This window comes from Sinohyriopsis cumingii, unplaced genomic scaffold (genome assembly GCF_028554795.1).
Source record: "Sinohyriopsis cumingii isolate HCF-2022 unplaced genomic scaffold, ASM2855479v2 utg001779l, whole genome shotgun sequence".
In the NCBI taxonomy this organism is placed as follows: domain Eukaryota; kingdom Metazoa; phylum Mollusca; class Bivalvia; order Unionida; family Unionidae; genus Sinohyriopsis; species Sinohyriopsis cumingii.
This window is the reverse complement of record NW_028316050.1, coordinates 441,249-464,345: the sequence shown is the minus strand read 5'-3', so window position 1 is coordinate 464,345 and position 23,097 is coordinate 441,249. Positions and strand designations below refer to the sequence as shown.

Sequence of the window (23,097 nt, the reverse complement as noted above, 5' to 3'; positions counted from 1 at the left end):
ATGTAGAAACCGTAAAGGTTTATTATTAATAATAACATGTTTAATAAAACACAGTCCACTGATGTTGAATGTCTGGCTGCATAACTTCAATCAGTTTGTCTAGTGTCCACTAAAATTCAAACGCCGACTGAACAAGTCAAACAGGATACATATTAGACAAATTGTTGAGGTTTCACCCCACCCCCCGTTGCCTATGCATACGTACATTATCAGTAGATCCTTACCATATGCAAGCGTATGCATCTGGGTTACCCCCCCCCATGCATACGTACTAAATTGATGGCCCGTAACCTGAAAAAATGGTATAATTAGTATGCATAGTTACTGAAGTAATTCAAGATCTTCATGTAAATCCATTTACAAAGTTTTAAAAAATTTGATAAGCAAATAGTCTTTATCTAGAGGAACAAGCTCAGTCAAATATCTGAGTAATACTGTCCTCATATTCCAATAAAAAACAACTGTATCAGCTTATTCATTAATTTGCAGTAAAATCAGATCGGGATATTTTGTCTCCAGAGTGGTAGCAACCTTGGCAAATCAGATGTTCAAACTCTTCCAAGATCTTGAAACATTTGAATTGCAATACTACCCAAACCATAGCCCCCAAGGTGACAACAAGCAAATGTTGATACATGAACACTAAAGCATTCATAAAAAACTTTAATGTGCATTTCAAGGCAACTAATGTTGACCTGGATTATACATATTAAATCCTCCTCAAATTGTTTTTATTTCTTTCTTTGTTTAACGTCTTTTCTCAGCACATGGTTGGCTTATACATGGCAACCAGTATATCCAGTGAAAAAAAGAAACCAGAAAAATCTTGGGATGAACCTCAGACTCCAATGCTCGCCAAGCTGGAGACTCCAACCCATGTAGATAGGCGAGATGTAAGTGTCCCAATTAACTTTGCATATATGCCATCATTCAACTTCACCAATATCCACTTTCAAATCTCAACATTAATTGGTTTGTTCATCAATGTGCATACAATTTGGTGTGTGTGTGTGTGTGTAATCAATTTGCAAATTGCATTTTGTATGCCTGGTTCCCATGCTTTTCTAAAGAAAAATTTCCAGGTCATTTCTAAGGTTTTTCCAGGTTGAAATTACATTTTTCAAGGTTCACATATGACCATTACTGAATGGAACTAAAGAACATTTTAGATTATAAAACATGCATTTTTTAAATCTAAAGATGTTTCTCTTTCAAGACTCTCCCAAAACATCAAAGTCAGAAAAGATGATCATGCACAAAACCACAAAATGTATCACACGAAATAAGTTTGATTATATTCCTATAAATTAGCAAGTAAAGTCATTTCAATGTACAGAAGAATTTTTTTAATTATTTTGCAGCATTATGTTGCTAAGTGAGAAAAACATAATGAACATAAATAATGTTTTGTTTCCTTTCAAACCTTTAATTCTAATGAATTCTATAGCAATATATTTATATACATTTCATAGAAAGTAACATTTCCTATTACAGTATAAAAAAGAAAAAAAACCCCGAAATAATTAGAATTTTGCCTTGTAATGAAAGAATTTAACCCTAATTAATCTGTGCCAATAAAATCCCAAACAAAATTTTTCAAACAACCTAATCTCTTTAAGATGCTCTGTTTGAAAATCCATCATTTATAAAACATTTTCAAAAGGGTTGATTTAAATTTTGACAAAAGACCTTCAAAATTAAATACTGTTGTGTAAACAAAGACTGAATTTTATGAAGATACAACTTGTAATTCGTTAAACCAGTCCCCAAACATGTATTGATACAGGAGTTTGTATCGTTTTTTAATATATACAATGCTGTAAGGCATTTATGTGCACCTAAGGTTTCCGTCTCCAATACTGAAGTAAAACGCATGCCGAATTCGACCGACCGACGAAAATAAAATACTGTAATGCTTACCATTTGAAAAGAGGCAATTGTCACCACAATATTCTGTTCAAAATAATATTAATTTTGGACCCATGGGATACCACCACCGTGTTTTCATGACTCGCGATATGTCGGCCAATTCTGCGCACAGCTTTGAAATGATGTAATGTTTATCCATCGGGCTACAGAAATGAAATGCATTACTATGGACTGTTTCTGTCAGCAATTCAGTAGAGTAATTTGATCAGGTTTATAGCTAGTTTTACAAGATGCAACATAACAATGCCAATAAATGGCAAGCGATATTAAGCTAACTAAACCGATCTTGTAAAAAAATGAGTAAAATTCAATATTTTATTTTTTTTTAAAAATGAGCTATTATGTGGAAGAGAAACAACAATGAACAAGGTGTAATCTGTTTACGTCTTGTTTATGTGGAAAAATACTAAAGAATTTAGAAACAGACTATGCGCCTGGAAATTTAGTGAGAATCCAGTTTTAATGGCAAGCTGACATGTTGGGCAACAGACGATTTTGTATGTGTGGGACAACTTCTTGCAAAATTGGAAACTTTGATTAAGCACAGGAGTCTGACATTTTATCAATCAAGTATGGTGAAATCTCTGACATTAAATCACTCATCCAGTAATATAACAAAGGAGTACAAGCATGACCACAACCCTCCGCTTGCTTCGACTGTTCCCATGCGTCTTTTATCACTTCAGAATCACAAGACGACTGAAAAACTACACATATACATTCAAAAGACAGTGATGTACCAAAGTATAACTCTCCAATCCGGCGAATTGACCTTTATTTTCACCATTATTTTCTCAGAAATGGGGAGTATTATAATCGTTATGTCGTTAATCATCAGTCAGACAAGATGAAACTACGGCATAGATGAAACCTGACCCAGTACTCGCCATTTGCATTACTAGTCACAGGACTTCACAAATCTCAAATGAGGACATCGGATGTCCAAATTTCATGTGATATCAACAACAAACTCATTTATAATGTTGTTGTACAGAAATTCAATTATATTAAATGAAAGTTAGATACCTTTTGTAAAATCCAGCAATCTGGCCAGTCTGATTTATCAAGCAGAGATCACATGTGAACAGGGTGGTCACGTGATACAACAATCCTCCAAATGTTGTTCTTGGAATATACAATTATGGAGAATTTTGTGTTCTTTTGTTTTTTGTGTTTTATTATAACTAGTATACAATTTTCAGTTTAAATTTTTTTTCTCTCTCTACAACATTGGAAAGGTGGGTTGTTAGATATGTGTACAGTACTCATGTGACTAGCAATGCAAATCGCGAGCACCAGGTCACATTTAATCAACGACGTAGTTTTACCTTGTATTTCAGCAGATTAAAAACATAACGATGTTACAACTCAAAATTTCTGAGAAAATGTGTAATTTTCATATCGATTTCATGCACGTATCACTTGATCTAGCAACGTTTAAAGTTTGCTAGGCCATCCGTCTAAGCTTTGCCACCATCTTATTGGCCTCTTGTGATGCTAGATTGGTTTTCATACCTTCCATGTAAGGAAAGATACGGATATCAAGCTGACTTTGAAATTAAAAGTCTACTAGATGAATCTCTAATCCACTGGGCATTTGGATTGACTCGGCATATCTTTTTATTGCAAGCAACCAAATAATCCACAGCGCACCCTCCAAATATTCTGGCTAGAACTCGACAAATTTAACTCACGATCTGTTTAGTTACAACTCAATTACGTGATTGTTTCTGGCGTCAAGTGGTGGCAGAAAATTCCAGGGTTTTCCGCAGACTTTCATCAATATTTGCAAAAAATTTCAGGACTTTTCATGGTTGAAAAAAAAAATAATCATTTTTCCTGACTTCCCGTTAACGTAGGGACCCTGTGTATGGGTTAGATCCAAAGCAAATTTGCTAATGAGGCTTGCGTGACAATTTCTGTATGCATTCAGCTCAAAACCAATTAGATGAAGTGAATTTTGGAATGGAGGTGAAATGCAAAATGTCAAGTAACACCAATAGACCCTACAACTGGTCATTTTATGAAATATGCACATTTTTGCATTTCAGTTGCATGTATCTGCATTTCAGCTATCATCTTGTCATTTTACAGTCTTGGAAATGCATTCACTCAGTTTTGCGAACCTAGGTATAACAGTATATATACAGGGTGCTAATTAGCTAAATGCAAAAGCTTAACTGAAATCCGTAAATTGTGAAATGTTGGCCAAAGTGTCCTTTTGTGGCAAGGGTGTAGTACTAATAGAGGGACATTCAATCATCCAATTTGACGATTTCAGCATAAACAGAGCACGAGATATAAAACAAGATTATGAAAGTCAATAAAGCAAGAAATATAGGTCATTCTGACCTACTTCTGTGACAAGGTTGTAATAAATGTCAATATTCATCTCTCAAACAACCTTTATGACTCTAGCAATAACATTACATGTATGTGGTACCAACAGAGATGCTTGCATGAACAAAGAGCAAGAAATGCTTTTGAAGCATTACATTTAACCAAAGTCAGAAGTATGAAATAAAGGTTGTAAAGGTCAGATCAACAATGCATGCTAAAACCAAAAGTTGACTGCCAAATAGGGGGATTACTACAGCGATGCACTCACCTTTGATTGACCAGGACCTGAAGGATCCCAATCAGCAACATATGTATCTGATGAAGAAAGTTCCCTTAATATTTAAAAATACTATATAGACAAGAATTCTGATCAAATTTTTCTGCATATTAAGGCTTGCTCAGATTTAAAAAGCTCGTTTTTGTTACAACATGGAGATTCAGGTGAAGAAATTCACACATCATAGCAAGCTAGGGTATATAGTACACCTACCTACATCTTTGATGAAACAGTATCCCCACCCCCTTAAAAAATAAAAAATACTTGAGACACCAGACCAACAAGAATGCATAATCTAAAACAGGTGTTGGCAACCTATGGCCAGTGTGCCAATGGTACATGGTAAGAATTGTAACTTTGTAATGTATGGACTAAAAAAAGATAAATAAAAGGGACAAATACAACTTGACATGAAGCACCCCGCACAACTGTTCTAAAAGTCTGATGTCTGATGTAGAATCAAATTTCAACATCTTCACAGAATTATCAAAATTGTCATCAATTTGTGATTTTGGAAGATTCAGTTTTGAACTTTTGCAAGTTTAACATTTGGTGGCACAATTTAACTTACTAAATGTTAAAATTTCTCGATTCCAAAGTTGGCTATGAAAATAAAAACAATTTAAAACCATGTGGACATTTGTTCCTTATAGACTCCAGACATTTGTTCCTTATAGACTCCAAGCTTTCTTTGTACACTGAATGTTAGCTGCAACAGGTAGCATCTGCACGAAGGAGCTTAATGTTTTATTGCTACATGGGGAACAAGTTAAATAGCCCCACCCATTTGTTTTTATTTAAAGAAAAGCAAGGTACTTGGAAAGAATAATCTTAAATGGTTCATTATACAGCACAATGGCTATAAATAAATAAAAAATTCAAAGCTTTAGAAATTTAAGGTTCCAATATATTTTCTCCATACAGCTATCATTACATGACCCATAGACAAATATTAAAAAAAATCAATGTAGTTTCATTTTGGAGGGGTGCGGGTGTGTGTGTTTCAATTACTTTTAATTTTGTGATACTGACTGGTCACTGACACGGAGTAAGATCCCACACCATCCTGGGATTGAGGATAACTGGATCCCATACAGTTCTGGAATTGTGGAGACGTAGAGGCAGTAGGATCTCGTTTCCTCCCCTTGCAAGCCTGCAGACTCAGCAAGTCCCAAACCTCAATGGACCCAAGAAGGCTGAATGAACAACTGTTCATAAGTGTGATCTGAGTACATGCCATACAGGTGGGTGAGTGTCCCATTGGAATTTAATACCCCCACATTCACACTGTCATGACACAGGTGGCACATAAGGCTTTGGTATGGCAGCAACAATGTGGATGGTCTACAGCCCTATGTGTGTTAATATACCACAGAATACACTCCCATGTATTAGCCTCTATATTCCTCTGCCACGTCTCTTTGGGCTGATCCCTCTTTCATCTCAATTTGAAGTCCAACAGAAGGCTGATTTTGGCTGTATATACAGTGACATTTGGCATACATGAACCAGCCAGTACCATCTTTTCTTCACAATCTGGTCAAAGAAATGATAAACTTAAAAATATTCCACATAACGATTTGTTAAAAAAACATGAAAAGGAATACAATTGCAAACTAAAAATGGCAGCAAATACTTGCCATATCAACAGAGAAAAAGCTTCATTACGAAAAGAGTTTTTGTTCAGTTCTTTCTAACATGCCAATTTCATCAGAGACTGTGGGACTGAAATTTCTGCTTCTTCAGTTAGAAGCGAAAGACATTTTGGTAGTCCTCACAAAATATCAGCTGAACTATGCAGTCATCATCAGAAGCAGAAAAATGTCAAATACATCTTGGATGGATACTTCACACATGATACACCATCTATAGGACATGCATCTGATTTCTTAGCTCATACAGAAACTTTGTTAACATCTGAACACATACGCTAGATGAAAATGTCAAGTCGGCAGAATTCTTTTTCTCATTTAAAAGATTTTAGGGAGGAAAAAAGAAACAAATTTTTTTTAGTCACCTTGTAGTCCAATGTCAGACCCCCGATTTCATTTTGACCACCTTGTCAGCACAGGCTCCAGGTTTAAAACCTAACAGCTTATTGCTGGATGTTCCTTGCTAGATATTTCTTGTTGACGAACAACCTGAGCTGAAAAATAAAGGACGTACATTAAAATCGTTATGCTTACACGGACCTTTCACTGACAGTGCAGACCTGCCAAAGTAACAAGACTGCAGTAAGGCAAATTTTTTGGGAAGGGTGAAACAAAACATCATATACAGCTATTGTCAAGTTGGAAAATGTGCATTTGAAAAGTTCAAAAGCTATATTTGAGACTGATGCAGCCATGGTAGATGTTTGTAATTTACACAATGACATTAATTACCTCCAATTGTGAGCAATTACTGCATGTAGGTAATATTTAGAAATTAATAAATATTTTCTTTTATCAGCAGGTGTCCTTTGATATAAGACAGGTTTGAATGTATTTATATGCATAAAAGATGTAGTCATCCCTCCAGTCCTCAGATAAAGTTACGGGCTTGAATGTGATATCATTATGACATCATCTGGCACAAAGCTTATCATCACAGGACTTTGGCCAAGTATCTCTACAGCTGTGCAAGATATGAAAAGTATGATTTGTCCAAATCATCTATCTTTTCATGTTGGACATAAAACCCACGTAAAAATAAAAAAACTGTCAAGACGTTGGTTGATCCCGTTCAACATTGTTTTTTTTGTTGTGCTCAAATGTGAACTCTATAATTCTTAGTTTATTTTTTCCAGGCCTCTACATTTTGCCAGTGTTCTAAAAACTATGTGCATGTAATGTTGGGCAGTGAAAAACAGACAAAAACAAAGTAGAAAGCCACAATTACAGAATTTCACTGTAAACATCTGCATGTTGCAGAATGAATGGTGTTGGCATCTAAATGATTCATCCCAGCATGAAGAAAATCCATCAAGGGGGTTTAGGATATGTAAACAACTTTAATAACTTGAACCAAAACCTATTTTTTCTTTCCTTCTGCAAAGACTAACTTAAGAGTAAATCCCAATGGGGGCTGGATCATCCTAAGTATGAAGAAAATTCATCACGCGGTTAAGGAAATATAAACCTGAGATGTTTATTAGTCTTGAATATAGTCCAACATAAATAGCCATTAGTTATTTTACCAACAGTCATTTCAACTTGAATCTATTTCTCACTCCCTTTTCAAGTGATCTGATATCTGCACCAATATCTAAAACTATTATGGAAATTATTTTCTTAAACATCAGAAAAGCTTTTCTTTACAGCCAATTTCTTTAAGATACAACACATACAAGTGACAAATATGCTTCTCACTAGTTGAAACCAGTAAAAGCCACAATTTCACTGTTTACATGCAACAGTCAAAACATTGGTTCATCAACACTGCAATCTAGTGTTTATACATCTAATGAAAAACTGAATGCAGATAACAACAGTATTTGTCCAAATGCCGAAAATTCTGGACACCTGCCAAAATATCTCCAGGTCAGAAATCTGAAAACTTGATTGCAAAAATATATACTTGGTTCATGCTTCATTTCAACATCATCACGAATTCAAATGTTACTCCAGCACATGGACTGGAATCTCCAATTTATAAGATACGGTCTCGATGTGATGTACAAATGGGTCACAGGAAACAGGTAACATTTTCTTGTGGTGCGACCATCAAAACGGGAACAAGTTGTTGTTATGGCATGCAATGTACACCTCAAACACGATCAAATTTACTTAAAATAATTAGATTACACATTTTATATTTTGGATTAGAATACAAGTCAAAGAATTGCACTTTCCTTTGCCATGACTGTGGCCATGAGGCATGGACAGTGGCTTTGGTATATGATGCCATCTAGCCATGAGATACAATGGACACTTGTTTTATGAAACTCTCACCAAAGGAAAAAAGTTGTGAAAAGGACATGCAGAGACATAATTACAATATGCTCAAATTAGGATCCGCATATAAAAAACAAGTTTGTTAAATTTCAGTCAAATCTAGAGGTAGAACAATTCATGTACACCATACTAATACACACACACACACACACACACACACACACACACACGTGTATTTGCATTATCTGGATTGCAGATATTTAAACACAAAACTTGATGCTTTGGATTTATTATGATACTGAACACTTGAATTGTGCATGTGAAACCTTTGGCCTAAAAACTGGTTGTATCCAGTTATATTTCGATCACAAGATGTGCCTTAAAAATCACTAACGGAACTGTGCTTTGGAATAAGCTAAGTTCTCCACATTAAGCCACTGAGAATACCTGGCTGTTAAAACTTGTATGACACAGCTAAAACCAAATTTAATTATCAATTTTAAATGAGCTCTAACAATCTTAATTTTAACCCAAATTTAAGGATTTAGGCCAAAACAGGTTTAAAGGTGAAATTGGGAGAGGCGACTATTGCCCCCACCTCTTGCCCCAATGTGCAAGTGCCCACGGGACGCACCATTTCTCCCTGTGAGATGCCTCATTTTCCCCCAGGACAATTTCCCATTTTCATATTCTGGTCAGCTGTGGCTAAAGTGCATGCTAGCTAAAGGTTAAACTGAAGTACAGAAGCATAAAGCCAATGTGACTAATTAACAATTAATCTGTATCACTGCATTTATCTTGTGAAAAGGACTGCGTTCAGACATAATTTTAAAGAAACCATGCGCTACAGTGTGTGTATATATGCACTAGCAATTGATTGGCAAATAAATGATGCCAAATTTTTTTGTAACTTGCGACTTAATTTTAACAGTTCAAATCTGCAGTCACAAGTTACCATAAATGTGGCAACTGTTTCCCACATTTTACATCCCACCTTATTTCATTTTGTTTAAATCTAAAGGCATGTAAAACTGTTTAATAAATGAAATATTTACTCTGAATTAGTTCTCTGGGGGCACATATACTGCTTGGTATATTGTATTTCATTCCTTTTAATTTAATCATAGTAATTAAAGTTTATAGTACTGTTGTAGAGTTTTAACAAATCTGAAATTTACGTGAATAATGATAAATCTTCACATTCTATTTACTGAAGAAGAAAAATAACTTTGTAGTGTGATATTAATTATTTGGTCACAGCAGTATTCACAAGTAATAAAATAGAATATAGCATAGGTGGATTGCATACAATAAATCTATTTTTGTATGTTTTTGTTGGGTTTTTTAGAAATGAAAATTGATAATGTAATAATCGGGAGTTCTCTACGAAATATCAGGAGATACAAGACTGGGAGGCAGGTGTGGAAATACCTCCTAAATCGGTTGGGTTTTTTTTTCGTCTTGAGAGTTGACATGAACTGTCTGGGTTTGTGGAATTTCAGTCAGGGCTTATGAGTTTGTTTAGGTCAGCAGCTCGGATCCTGTGTCTAAAACTTTTTTCTTTTGAGCTCTGTTGATAGATTTTTTTACTTGATATTTTAAAAAAAAATCAGATGAAATCAGCAATACCACAAACAACCAAAACAGATTTATTCCTTCACTGGTTACAAAGTAAATCCACCCCCACCCCAAAAATACACATCCCATCTATACTCACAAGTCCAACTGTAAACTGCGTAGATTTAAATGCACCAGCAGCTCTTGGTCTATACAGTCTGTTAGATGTGATCAGTAAATACACCTTGATCCAACATGTGGCAAAATGTCTAATGTGTGCATGTGTGTGTGACAGTGGGCTCCCACATTTGTCACCAGATCAATTTCTTAAACTAATCTTGGAATAACTGTGCAAAATGCTAAGATGATATAAATTTCTTTTAAAATATTTTACATCGACTGTATTACTTACGGAAACAATCATTATGAGAAAATCACACAATGAGCCAAGTCTATCATGATTCACTTTCATTTCTGGTGTGCCAATTTTCAAGATATTATGGTTGCTATAACAATCTTCAGGATATTGTAGTTGCTACAAACCATAAATAAAACTATCCTACATGAACTGTCTTGACTATAAAAAGCTACTGGGGTTCAAAGTAGATATATACATTTAAGTATCCAAAATATGCATTTCTTTCAACATGACAAAAAGCAATTGCCAACAAAATGAATAAATTCACAGTATTTGAAAATCCTGTACCAATATCTCTGTTTAGAATCAGAAAACAAAATGACTGGAAGAATCCATTCTTATAATGACACAGTCAGAACTTTACCAAGTAATAAACATGCTGGTGTATTATAAAGAAAATTTCATAATTAAAGGTAGAAAACACGTGATAACCTTAAAGGCAGAGTCAAATAAACTTGACAATATACACTAATTTATTCAAAAGGTTGAGGTATTAGGACTTTATCTGGAAGATTGTGAAAATACTCGTCTGACTGAACCAAGTTGTCTACAATGTTGTCATTCCACACTCTCAGGGAACTGTTTGTCAACACAATTGCTCAGTGAGAGAGTTCAATTGTCATCATGCAGTGTGAAAAAACTTTCAATTCAAACACTGCCTTTCTGTCAACAAGATTTCAGATCCAACCACATAATTTTTTGTAAGCTAATGTCTTCAAACTGAAATACAAATGTACAAACAACCTGAGACTCTTGCAGTGAGACATACTTGGGACCCTGGGAATGCACTTTCAATGTGGAGTTGTCACTTGTTGATGCAATTTTGAATTATGTAAAATTTAATATTAACTCAATGAATAATTAGAATAATCTTGCACATGTTTGTAAAAAACTGCCCCCGCCCCCCCCCCCCAGTACAATGGATATACATGCATAAATTGAGCAGTCATTAATTTCAATTGTTTTCAGTTTTAGTTTAACCAGTACCAAATCTTGTCAAAGTCAGCTCAGTGAGGATTATAAATATGGACATATCAAATTAAAGTCTTCAACTTTATGAGTTTCAGTTTCATTTAATAGCTATAAATGAATTTTGACATACTACATACATGTCAACCCTAGGGAAATTTAAGCCACAACTGTTTTGTAATAGAAGTGGTGGAAAAGCAGAAACTGGGCATAGAGTTAAATCTATACATTGCATGCCATAATTACAAGCAACTATAAAAAATATACATTTATTGTTGCTACTAGCCTGGATCTGAAGCTGGTGGGCAAAATCCATGCAGATTAGTACCACAATAAAAAAACAAAAAAGTGCTTACAATTTATTTATGTACAACATTCACTTCAACTAATCGACATGTCTAAATTTTGCTGAATGATCATGAGTCCACAAATATTAGAATGAGCATAGGAAATAAAATTTTGAAACTAAAAAAAGGGTAGAATATACATGCCATACGACAGAGGAAGATGCTTTCAATGTGAAAATAGCTTTTGTCCAGTCATTTTGAACAAACTAATTTTAATCAGAGAACATTTGACTGAAATTTCTGCTTCTTCAGTTAGAAGCGAAAGACATTTTGGTAGTCCTCACAAAATATCAGCTGAACTATGCTGTCATCATCAGAAGCAGAAAATGTAATGCTACATACATGCCAACCCCTGGCGAGGAAAAAGTGTAATCCAAGTGGACAAAAAGAGTTATCTGAGCAGAAAAAGAGTAATCCACATATAACATGACACAAATTCAATGAGAATATGTATGCAATGATTTATTTATCCCACAGAACTTTTAACATTAATTAGTGCTTCAAGTTTTTGTATATGTAACACTTTGAGCATTAAAAAGCAAGAGATTCTCATTGCATTTCAAAACACTTTGGACCAGCTGAGACTAAATGTTTTGTTTAGAGTGACAACTTGATACTTCAGGAGTTCTCCTTCTAATTTATCAGCAGCATAGTGCATCCTATGACAGAGACAACCTGATATGAACAATGATGGAAGCATTGACTAACACAGCTGGTCTATTGGTTAATAATGCTCAGTGATGCAAATGTAGAAAATTACAGAATGTGCCTAATGAAAGCCAAGTGTTGGTTACTTAATCTCCCACTTAGGCAGACTTGCCAACCCTAAGAAGATCATCTCAGTAAGCTAGCCGATTGTTTTTCTCAAGTTTGACCAGTTTTCCATAAGGTGCAACAAAATGTGTCCTGTTTTGTCAAGCTGGAAAATGTGCGTTAAAAAACATTCTGTATTCCAAACCATACAGACCCATATCATTGCTTATAATCTACCTGTCATACATGTACTAATATAATAAATGCACATGTGTGACTGATAGTTAAATTGTAAGCAATGATACAAGAGCCTGCATACCAAATTAATTTATCGACCTTAAACATTATGCTCATCTGTAAAGTGTGTAAAGTAAACAGACACCTTCAGTTCCAAACCCTATGCAGCTCAATGGCTTGTTGCTATATCTCTACTTGACGTAATTTTTAGTATCTCCTGCAACATGACATGCTCAAAATGATATGTGATTTCCAATAAATGTAATTGTGCCTCTTCCTACTTTTATTCAGAACCATCCGAGTATTCCTTTTCATTCTTCTGTAGTGATTATTAAAACATTTTTAAGAGGCTTGTTTTTGTTTTTTTCCTTTTGTCTTCAACATGCATTAGTAGCAGGATGCCATAAAAAAAAATATGACCTCCAATTTGCTCACGCAGATGCTTCACATGGAAAAATATGTACAGTTTAAAGTGTTTGAGGTACTACTATAACGTTATTCTGATTCTCTAATTAATTCCACTAAAGCAATTATGAAACTCAGACCCAAATAAAACAAGGCTGAGCAATTATCTGGAATATACCCCAATGACCACATCTCTGTAGTTGTTCCTTTTATTCCGCAAGTCCGTATTTTAAGGGTCATTTTCATCAGATTTATGGCAAATTCTTAAGAGTTGGCAGTCAGGCCTGCTGTGTTGTTGTTGTTGTTGTGGGGTTTAACGCCATTTTTCAGCACACGATAGGCTATACATGGCGGCCAGTATTAATGGTGGAGGAAGAACCCGGGAAAACCTCGTAAAGAACCACCGACCCACGAGAAGCTACTGGCAAGCTTTCTCACATACCCAGATTGGCTGAATCCAAGAATCGAACCTGCGCAGACAGAGGTGAGATGGCAGTGATCCGTAACGGAGAGTGCTTTAGACCACTCGGGGCCCCCACGCCTGCTGTGTAGAGTTAGTATTATGGTAGCAGGTACAAGTGCCAAGCTTGAAATTCTACGGTTTTTCAATTAACACCAAAAAACAAAATTAACAAAATTAAAAATAAAGAAAAGGCCCTTTCCTGATACATTTCAGCACATATAATTTCTCATAATTACAAGGAAAGCATATAAAAACGAGTCATTACTCACTTTAATCTACACTGAGAATGGTATGCAATCATAAGGGTTCCCTAAAGGGACTGATGTTCAACTAGATGATACAAGACCATTTCTTCCTTTCAACTGCCTAGTGTTGAAACCATTTCTTCAGTGATCACACATTTTTAAAAGTAGCTTCTGTAGGCAAGAATAAGTGCAAAACAAAAGAGCAATTTTTAAGTGGGATACTGTCTGCATTTTTAAAAAGTTTTATGCAGACTCAAATCTGCAGAAACATGCTTCTTGTTGGTTTTAAGTCCTTGACAACTCCATTGTACCACGGTGTTCCTCATTATGAATTAGTTGAGATGGTTTAGACAATTAGGCTTTACCTTTCGGAAGTGAACATTTCCAAACGCTTATTTATCAGGAAGATGTACAAGTAACATTTTCTGTCAGTAGGTATGGAGCCACCCCGACGACACAGGCTAGTTTCTTCTCCATCCATGTCCTCAAAGTTGCCAGACCTATTATGCAGCTTCATAGGGTCGTTAGACCCTGTGCTGCCTGCCAGGTATCGGTTTCCATTTTGATGATTGGCTTTCTCGATGGCAATAGTCACTGTACCACCACCTGAAAAATAAATAAATTACGTGAGTTAGGTGAGAGGAAGTGTTTCTGAAAATAGAGACAAGCAGCCAGGGGTCCACCCAATTCTTTTGCGTATTTCATGCAGTAACTTGGTAGGTGGTTTGAAGATTGGGTGCAGTGAAGGCATCGGTACTGTAAGTAAACACGAGGTATTTAAAAATACTGGCCTTTATTGTGAGGTGTCCTTGATATGAAAGTATCCCCCAAGACAGGCTTAAATGTATTTATATGCATTCAAATAACAGTGGTCCCTCCAGTCCTCAGATAAAATTACGGGCTTGAATGTGATATCATTATGACATCATCTGGCACAAAGCTTATCATCACAGGACTATAAGTATATATGATGCTAGACAAGGATATTTTTAAACAAAAAATAAAGAATAAAAGAATACATAGATGGAATTTTAAATGAACTTTAACCAAAACCTTAACTGCTGATGCCACCATAGAACTGTGTATTACTTTTCCACTCAAATGGCATGACAATGATAAAGTCTAGAATACTGTATATAGGTAGATTTGAGAGGTTTATAAATACTATCCTTTATTAGGTGTCTTTCATATAAAAGTATTTCCAAGATAGGTTTGAATGTATTTATATGCACTAAAGTCATAAATTGATCCCTCCAGTCCTCAGATAAAGTTACAGGCTTAAATGTGATATCACTATGACATTATCTAGCACAAAGCTTAGCTTCATAGGACTTGGGCCAATAATCTCTACAGCACCATCACAATTATTAAGTCCATGAAGTCAACCTATGAGCAAGCAATCTGCCCTATTAGAATGATGTTTCGTGGCAAAAGTTTTATTGAGTAATCCATGTAATGATGTGGGTAAGAATCTTGCATTGAAAAAGTATTGCTCCACATCAGGTGTTCTTTATGATAGAAATCCATTAATGGTTAAACTGCTAGGAACTGACTGACCACTTCCAAATTATCTTTTTAGCTCATGTGTAACACAGTACATGTAATTTTTATGTAAAGACCTCAATATTCTGTAAGCGTATGATAAGTATATATAATGCAGGGCACAGAAACTATTAAAGAAAAAACCGCACCAAATAAATATAAATAGAAGGATACATCAATGGAATTTTAACCAAAACCTTAACTGCTGGTGCCACCATAGAATTATGTATTATACTTTTCTACACAATTGAGCATGATAAAGAAACAGTCTGGAATACTGTATATAGGTAGATTTGAGAGGTTTAGATGTCTTTGATATAAAAGTATTTCCAAGACAGGTTTAAATGTATTTATATGCATTAAAGACATAGTCATCCCTCCAGTCCTCAGATAAAATTACGGGCTTAAATGTGATATCACTAAGACATCATCTGGCACAAAGCTTATCATCAGAGGACGTTGACCAATCATCTCTACAGCACCATCAATTACTAAATCTAAGCCAACCTATCACCAGGCAATCTGACTATTTGTGGGTATTTTTATTGAGTAATCTGTGTAATGGTGTGCTAGATCCAACCTTGCATCCTTGAAGATCAAAATATGAAAACGGTTAGTCAATATGAAGTGTTCTTCATGCTGGAAAATGCATAATTGGCACGAAATTGCTCAGTCCAATGCAAATTCAGTTTTTTTTTGCTTAAGTATAAACACTACTCCCTATAATATTTTGTGAGACTTCAAATGTTTTGTTATGGTACCAAAAAAAAAAAACCAAATGAAAAACCTTAACCAAGACGTTAACTGATGATACAGTTGTACAAGTGATCATTAAATCTCCCTTTGCAATCAAGCGGGGTTGATGATGAAAATAGTTGAGACTGCTAGAGGAACTCGGCCAATAATTAGGGAAATCAACGCAATTTCAGGATCTGACAGTTATCTAATTAATCATCTGCCTCAAATGTTTTTCACCCATCAACTTTACAAACTTCCTTCAAGTCTATAATTAAATACACTATTGGAAATTAGTACAAGCCTGGAAATCAGGTGCTCAAAAAATTAGGACCCAGATGCTTCAGTCACTTATAGCATACAGTCTCCATCTTTTCCATGACATAATGTACAACGTTTGGTAAATCCAGAATACAATGTCACTGTAATTCTTTTATGTCTATCTTTTACTAGCTCCCACTGACCCTTGGCAGGGGAGAGGCATAAAATGCAGATCCCTCATTGTTAGATATCACAGTAACAACTTTGGCATGTTTAAGGTTTGACTAATTTTGATTCAGCATTTCTTTTTGGGGCGGTATGGCTCAAAACAAATAAAGGGCATCACAATATCCCCTTCTAAAGCATATGACAAAAATTTGATACAACAAAGGTACTCTACATGCCAAGTCAGATAGTAATCAAATCTCTCATCATATTTCTCAGAGAGATTCCCATTACAAATTACATCATGTTGTGGAACAAGAGTACCTTCTAAAACACAAATTTCATCTTCAAGAGCCGTTAATTTTTTATGTAATACACAATAATGCTCATTTTAGATACTTGATTTTTGACACTACACTTTCTTGTCAGACATTTTTAAACTGAAAAACAAAATCATTACACACATGCATAATCTCATGCAATCTTAATTTACAATTTAGTGGCACAGGCTACATCTGTTTGTATCCCTTTTCCATGAATAAAGGAATCCAAAAGTGGGTGCAAGAAGGGATTAGACAGAAAATGCAGGGGATCCAAATTTGCAAACCTAAATGTTGCATCTCAGGTTCAAATATTTGCTAAACTTCATTCCTTCCTCCCCATCCCCATAACTTGTCCGCTTCAAGAATGGAGACAATGGTATACATTCTAGGTGGACAAATCAGAGGTATAGAATGTATGAGTGCTAAATATTCTTTGAGCTTGCCCAATGTGCAAGACTGATGTGCTCTAGAAACTTGACACTAAATTACAAATGTTTTCAGAACTATGTAATGGCCCATTTATAATCATTTCAAGTGCAACATGGTAGTACGGCTTTGCAATGACGTTGTTTTTAGTAGACTTATACACGTGTACGAGTAAAAAGAAAAACACTGCAAAAGGCAAAGATCAAAGTATATTTAATTAGAGTTCTTGATTAAAGCAGCAGTACTAAATCTTGAATGATGTATATTCATAAATGCCAATCCCTGAGAGGTACAAGCACAATAATTACTGATGAAAGTGGACCAAAAAAACCCCCTTAATCCAAGCATAAAGTGTTATCTATGTTACATGCCATGTTTACAGGATATGTACATTTATTTTTGCTACTAACCTGAATCTGTCACTTGTTACAAATTCTTGTCACAAATGCAGACCTACTACCTTGAGTGGAACAAAAATCAGGATGCCAAAAGGAAAAATATAAATCAAGATTTAGAGATACCCCATCCTCCCAAAACAGGATTAGTGTTTACAACCATATATTTACAAAAACTTTATAAAGGAACTGAGATCTTCACTGTCTTATGCAATTTACTTTATGTGAGAAACTTGTGCTACAGCCACACTTGTATCCTGATATTAAGTGTTAATTCAATCAACACACTAAATATTGGCATAAAGATGAGAATGGAAAAATGATAGATTTGCATGGTCTGACTAGCGTATCCCTCATGAAATTTCTGCAACACTGTTTAAAACAGCAGGATTTGAGATTTAAGAACAAATCAGAAAATCTGAATTTTCAGTTTTCAAAAATAATTTGGGATGATAAGTAAATCGTGACAAGTCTGCAAATGGGCAAATTCCATTTAGATTAGTACCATAATGCAAACAAAAAACATACTGACAAATGATTTATATACAAAACTCACTTTAACGAGTCTAAATGTCTGTTGCTGAATTATCGTAAGGCCAAGTCAACAACTTCTGTAATGAGCATGACGAGTTGCTCATTCCAAAAAATGTTGTACAACATTCATATTTTTAAAAAAAAATTTCTAAGTGTGACTGATTTATCCTTTTCTGGTCCAACAAGTTTAGAACTGGGAACTTCCATTAATAGATATTGTTCTTTCGAGTTTTAACACCATTTTTCAGCACATGGCAGACCTTCCAACCCTGATGAGTCCATCTCAGTAAGGCAGCCGATTTTTTCCCCTAAGATTAACCAGTTTTCAGTAAGGTGTAACAAAATATCAATAATCTACTATTGAAAAAGCTGGAAAACAATTAAATGTTCGATGTAGCGATGATAAACATTATGTTCCACTGAAAAGTTTGTAAAGTATGCATAGACTTTATTTACCACAAGTACAGTTGCACAAACTTTAGTTCCAAACCCTATGCAACTCAATGGCTTGTTGCCATCACTCAACATTAGGTAATTCTTGGAAATTCTTTTTCCATTTCACATGACGGCGGCAATTATTTCTCCCACTGGAAGGCATACTCAAATTGGCACGTGATGTTCAATAAATGTTGTGTCCTTTCCAGCTTTTCTTCATAAGAATCTGAATACTCCATTTTATTCTTATGTGTTGATTATTAACACTTTTTTAGAAGCTTATTTTCTCTTTTGTCTTGAACATGCATCCCTTTCTGGACACCATTAAAAAAAAAATCTATAATCAACAGTTTGATCATGCATAGAAAATCTAATATTTAAAAAGGACACAGGAAACCTGGCTAAATACCATAGTGTAATCTCCCTTATTCAGGATTTCTGTTTTTTGGAGTGGGTGAGTGGTAGAACTAAGTTTAAATTTTGTAATATTTACCTCTCAACTGCTTTCTCTGACAGAGAGAAAAGATCATATACCCTCTTGGAGACATTTTCCACCCTCTTCCAAATTTCACACTGAAATGAAAAATAACATAAAACAATTATTCTATATAATTTGCTAAAAAGGACAAATAAAATTCTGGAACAATAAACAGGTAACAAACACCTGACCTATCCAATAAGGGAAAATGTACAATATAATTTGAATGCTGTTACATTAACATGGGGCAATAGCAGTCCTCCAGTCTAACTAGGGAGTTCAGAATAACACTCGTATGTGCAAGGACTTAGGGTATTTTCACTTGATCATGATGGAAAACAGATTCAAATACCAAAAGGCATCTTTGAGATACAAAGGGAGGCAAAATTTCCATGTCTTAACATGTACAGCATTCAAGGAAAGGTGGAAAGGTGTCCAGCAATGGCCACTGATGTAGGTCTTGGACCATCATCTTACTTCTTTGCTTCTGATGTTCTGGAACTTTGTTTAAAGAAAGGATGGAACTGGGAGCTACTACAGTGGTACATGTACTATCATCACAATAGAGTTAAGCAAGGCAAGGCAATAGTGACAGGTCTTGCATTGCTATTAAATCTAAATTTATAATGAACAGATAATTAAATTAAAATAATTTAGCATGACAATCAAACTGCAAGGCTGTTTTTGGTCAAAAAAGGAATTGTTACAAATATACAAGGTTACTCAACGGTGCAGGGGATTCAGGTAATGGAAGGACAGACCTCAAATGCAATTAAATGTAGTAATCAACATAACAGCCTCGACATGAATAGGCATGTGACCTGCATTATCCCTTGGTGCGACTTTGACCTCCAGGAGGTGTGCATAGCTTATAACTGAACATGCAAGATATTGTCAAGTTATGGTACACAACACTATCTAGTCCTGATATACAACAGATAAAGGTTTAATGAAAATCTTAAAGGCTACAAAGCAATGAAGCAGACAAGAAAATTTTTAATGGATAGAAGGACATAAAAACATCATTACAATATGTTAAAATTAAGATCAGCATAAAATCTCAAAAGTACGATTACATACCAGAGGGAAGCCATTACAGGCTTATTTAAGTGAAAGGATGTATTTGTGCAAACATGATTCAGCAGTGGAAAACGGCTTATTTATGAGTCCATTCCTGTTGGTAATGTCCTTACACCCCCACCTTTTTTTTAACAGATACATTTATATCACAGGGTGTGCCTTTAAAAATCACTCTCTTAACTTTGCCCTGAAGTATATTTAAGGTCTCAACGTGTCAGGTTCACAATATGCCACACTGAATGCTTGGATGTTATAACTTGTAGGACAATGATAAAACCAAATTTAATTATCAATTTCAAATTAACTCTTATGATCCTAATTTTAACCAACACAAATCTCGTAAATGCCAAACATGTATATGAAAACTAACTGTCTACCATCAGTGAGATAGAGTTTAATCACGAGAAATCAGTTGTCCCTATCTATCTCTTTATCATCATTAGCAGACTTCTAAATTGATATTTTTACTTCTGAGATTTTGCAGGAAATATATTATACTTCTCTCTTTTCATAACAAATCTGTAAAATAAACACCCATAATAATCCCATACACCGACTCGTCTTTTTCTCCAATGGACACAATCTGTTGATATTCCAGCCTAGCTCTTTTTGTGGCTTTGGCAAAGATTTATTTAGCCTTACTTTTTGACAGACTTTTTTTGGCTCAATGTGCAATCATTTCTTTTCCTTCTCAATGAGGAGCCTTTTTTCCTTTCAAGCTGGTGCTTGTATTGGTGACATGAGTGCACATATTCTGACAAGAGAGCTACATCTGTTCTCTCATGCAAGAAATCTTTCTTCTTATAGTAATTAAATGCACTTTTTCCAGATGCCTTTTGAGCTTCAATTTTTCTGTATGCAGCTTCTTTTGTAGGTGCCATTCCAAACTCTTCCAACCGCAATTAACGTAGAGCAGAAATCACAAAATGCCAGTCCGCTAGCATTCAGTTTTCTTATAAATTGACCAACTAAATTTCCGTCGACTTTTCGCTCCAGCCATTCCCATACATTTTTAAACCTTTATCTAAACTTCTGTGTCATGGTCTCTCAACAACTTGGGATGACATTTTTTGCAAGCACGTTTCTTCTTTCCATTGCTATCAGTTTCCATTACACGAATTTAAACTTTTGACCAATCAGGATACTGTTTTTGAGTCATGGGCTAACTTATATATGGAATGAAAACTTTACAAGGGTCGTTGTGGCATGGGACCAAACAGAAAGTGTTTAGAAAACCAGATAAGAGATGGGGGAAAAAAAACCAACAAAAAAACCAAACTATAAACAAAAAAATCGGATTCAAGTCAGGAGAAAAGCGGAATTCTGCTTTAAAATGGAGAAAACTCGTGTCTGTAAATGCAAGTTGTTTACAAACTTATTGGGAAAATTACCTTCATCTTGGCTCTATTATTGGTTTTGATTTTAAAATATATGGTGTTTACTTCAAAATACTCTTACTTTAACATGTGTAATTCGCTATGTCTTTAGATGTGTCCAATTAATCAGAGAGATTTATTTAGAACACTGGAATTACAAAGTGCTCATTAATAATTTTGGAGTAATCACTTTTTGGGGATTATTGTAAATTCATTCAAGGATATTTTGTATAATAATCCCATTCTGATACATGAAGACAGTTGGTACATTAGTGCAGTCAAGACTATTGTCACATTAACACATTCAGTATTAGAATTCATTAGGAATAATCCATTATCATGATAGAACTGTTAGGACTATATGGGATTAATTGCACAATACAAAAGTTTTTTATTTTAATTTTTAAAATTTTCACTTTCTATGTTAAACATATTAAATTTGTTGAATTGTACAAATCTTGTTCATTTTTGGCCGTCTGTTGCCTATTTTAAGACCATAGAGTTGTAACAATACCATTTACAAAACGTGGCCTCAAGACAGGTGACGATGTCAAGAAATCAGATGTAAAAACATCTCACTACCATTAATGAATCTTGCTCATTATCAAATTTGTCCAAGAATTTAATGATACAAGCCCACATTCCAAGTTTAATCTAAATTGGATCAGAAATAATGGACGGGAATGGCAACATGCAACTGTGGACAGACTGACAATATATGAAAGATTCAGTGCCATTTGACCTTGCAGCTTGGTGAGCTCCCCACTAAAAATATCTGGAATAATATCCATCAGTAATGCACATAATAAACACAAATGCCTTCCGACTCCTGTACTGAAACAGCCCTTACAAGAAAACAATGTAGCAAAAGCAAGTACAAGGAATGCCAAACTGAAGGCATGACAATTGTACAATCATCTGCTGTCCTACACCATTATGATGGTACAATTTACATGTGAGCTAATACACATGTAGCAGACAACCCTACTCTCTTATCAGTTGTGCTCTTTAACATATTAACCCACATTTCAACAGACCAGACCAGACCAGAGTTTACAGGCAAAATGGGGTTTATATAAAGGACACACACATGGAGTTCTTACAACATTTTTTTTAATGAAAAAAGTACATAGGAGTGAAATTGATCTTGGAGTAGTAAATTTACTTGAATGTATCCAGTCATATGAACGGACTTGGCAAGCCACCATGATATCTCTGCATCCCACAAATCTCGTGGTTCAGGAAATTTACTGAATACCTTCATGTAGGAAAAATATCCCGGTACATCAAACTCTTTGTTTACCCCATCCTTGATCCTGAAACAAACAAAAATGGGAAAGTTTTTTTACTGCATATGCTTACTAAAAAGTCAAGTTCAAATGCAAACTACAGACTCCTGATCTGCGATTACATTACGTGCTAACAGAACAAGTTCTACCAATTATGCTGAATACCAAGATAAAAGCTCTGATGTATAGCACCGAATGATGAATACCTGCAACAGTCTGAATGCGAAACTTCAACACAACAAA

At 35.0% G+C, this 23,097-nt stretch overlaps 1 protein-coding gene and 3 non-coding genes across 4 annotated transcripts in view; all 4 read right to left on the bottom strand.

Moving 5' to 3' along the window:
* Nucleotides 1–4,662: 4,662 nt before the first annotated feature.
* LOC149771529 (small nucleolar RNA SNORD36) lies at nt 4,663–4,736 on the bottom strand. The gene has a single exon (XR_016418247.1). It is a non-coding gene; the product is annotated as a small nucleolar RNA SNORD36 (small nucleolar RNA).
* Nucleotides 4,737–6,280: 1,544 nt separating this feature from the next.
* On the bottom strand, nt 6,281–6,363 carry LOC149771528 (small nucleolar RNA snR60/Z15/Z230/Z193/J17). The gene has a single exon (XR_016418249.1). It is a non-coding gene; the product is annotated as a small nucleolar RNA snR60/Z15/Z230/Z193/J17 (small nucleolar RNA).
* A 5,589-nt stretch (nt 6,364–11,952) lies between these two features.
* On the bottom strand, nt 11,953–12,035 carry LOC149771527 (small nucleolar RNA snR60/Z15/Z230/Z193/J17). The gene has a single exon (XR_016418257.1). It is a non-coding gene; the product is annotated as a small nucleolar RNA snR60/Z15/Z230/Z193/J17 (small nucleolar RNA).
* A 10,708-nt stretch (nt 12,036–22,743) lies between these two features.
* Nucleotides 22,744–23,097, bottom strand: part of LOC149771519 (uncharacterized) — a 67,628-nt gene continuing 67,274 nt past the window's right edge. Inside the window, exon 8 of the mRNA XM_089948352.1 lies at nt 22,744–22,881. The gene's annotated coding sequence lies outside the window, so the exon portion shown is untranslated. The remainder of the gene's footprint in view (nt 22,882–23,097) is intronic.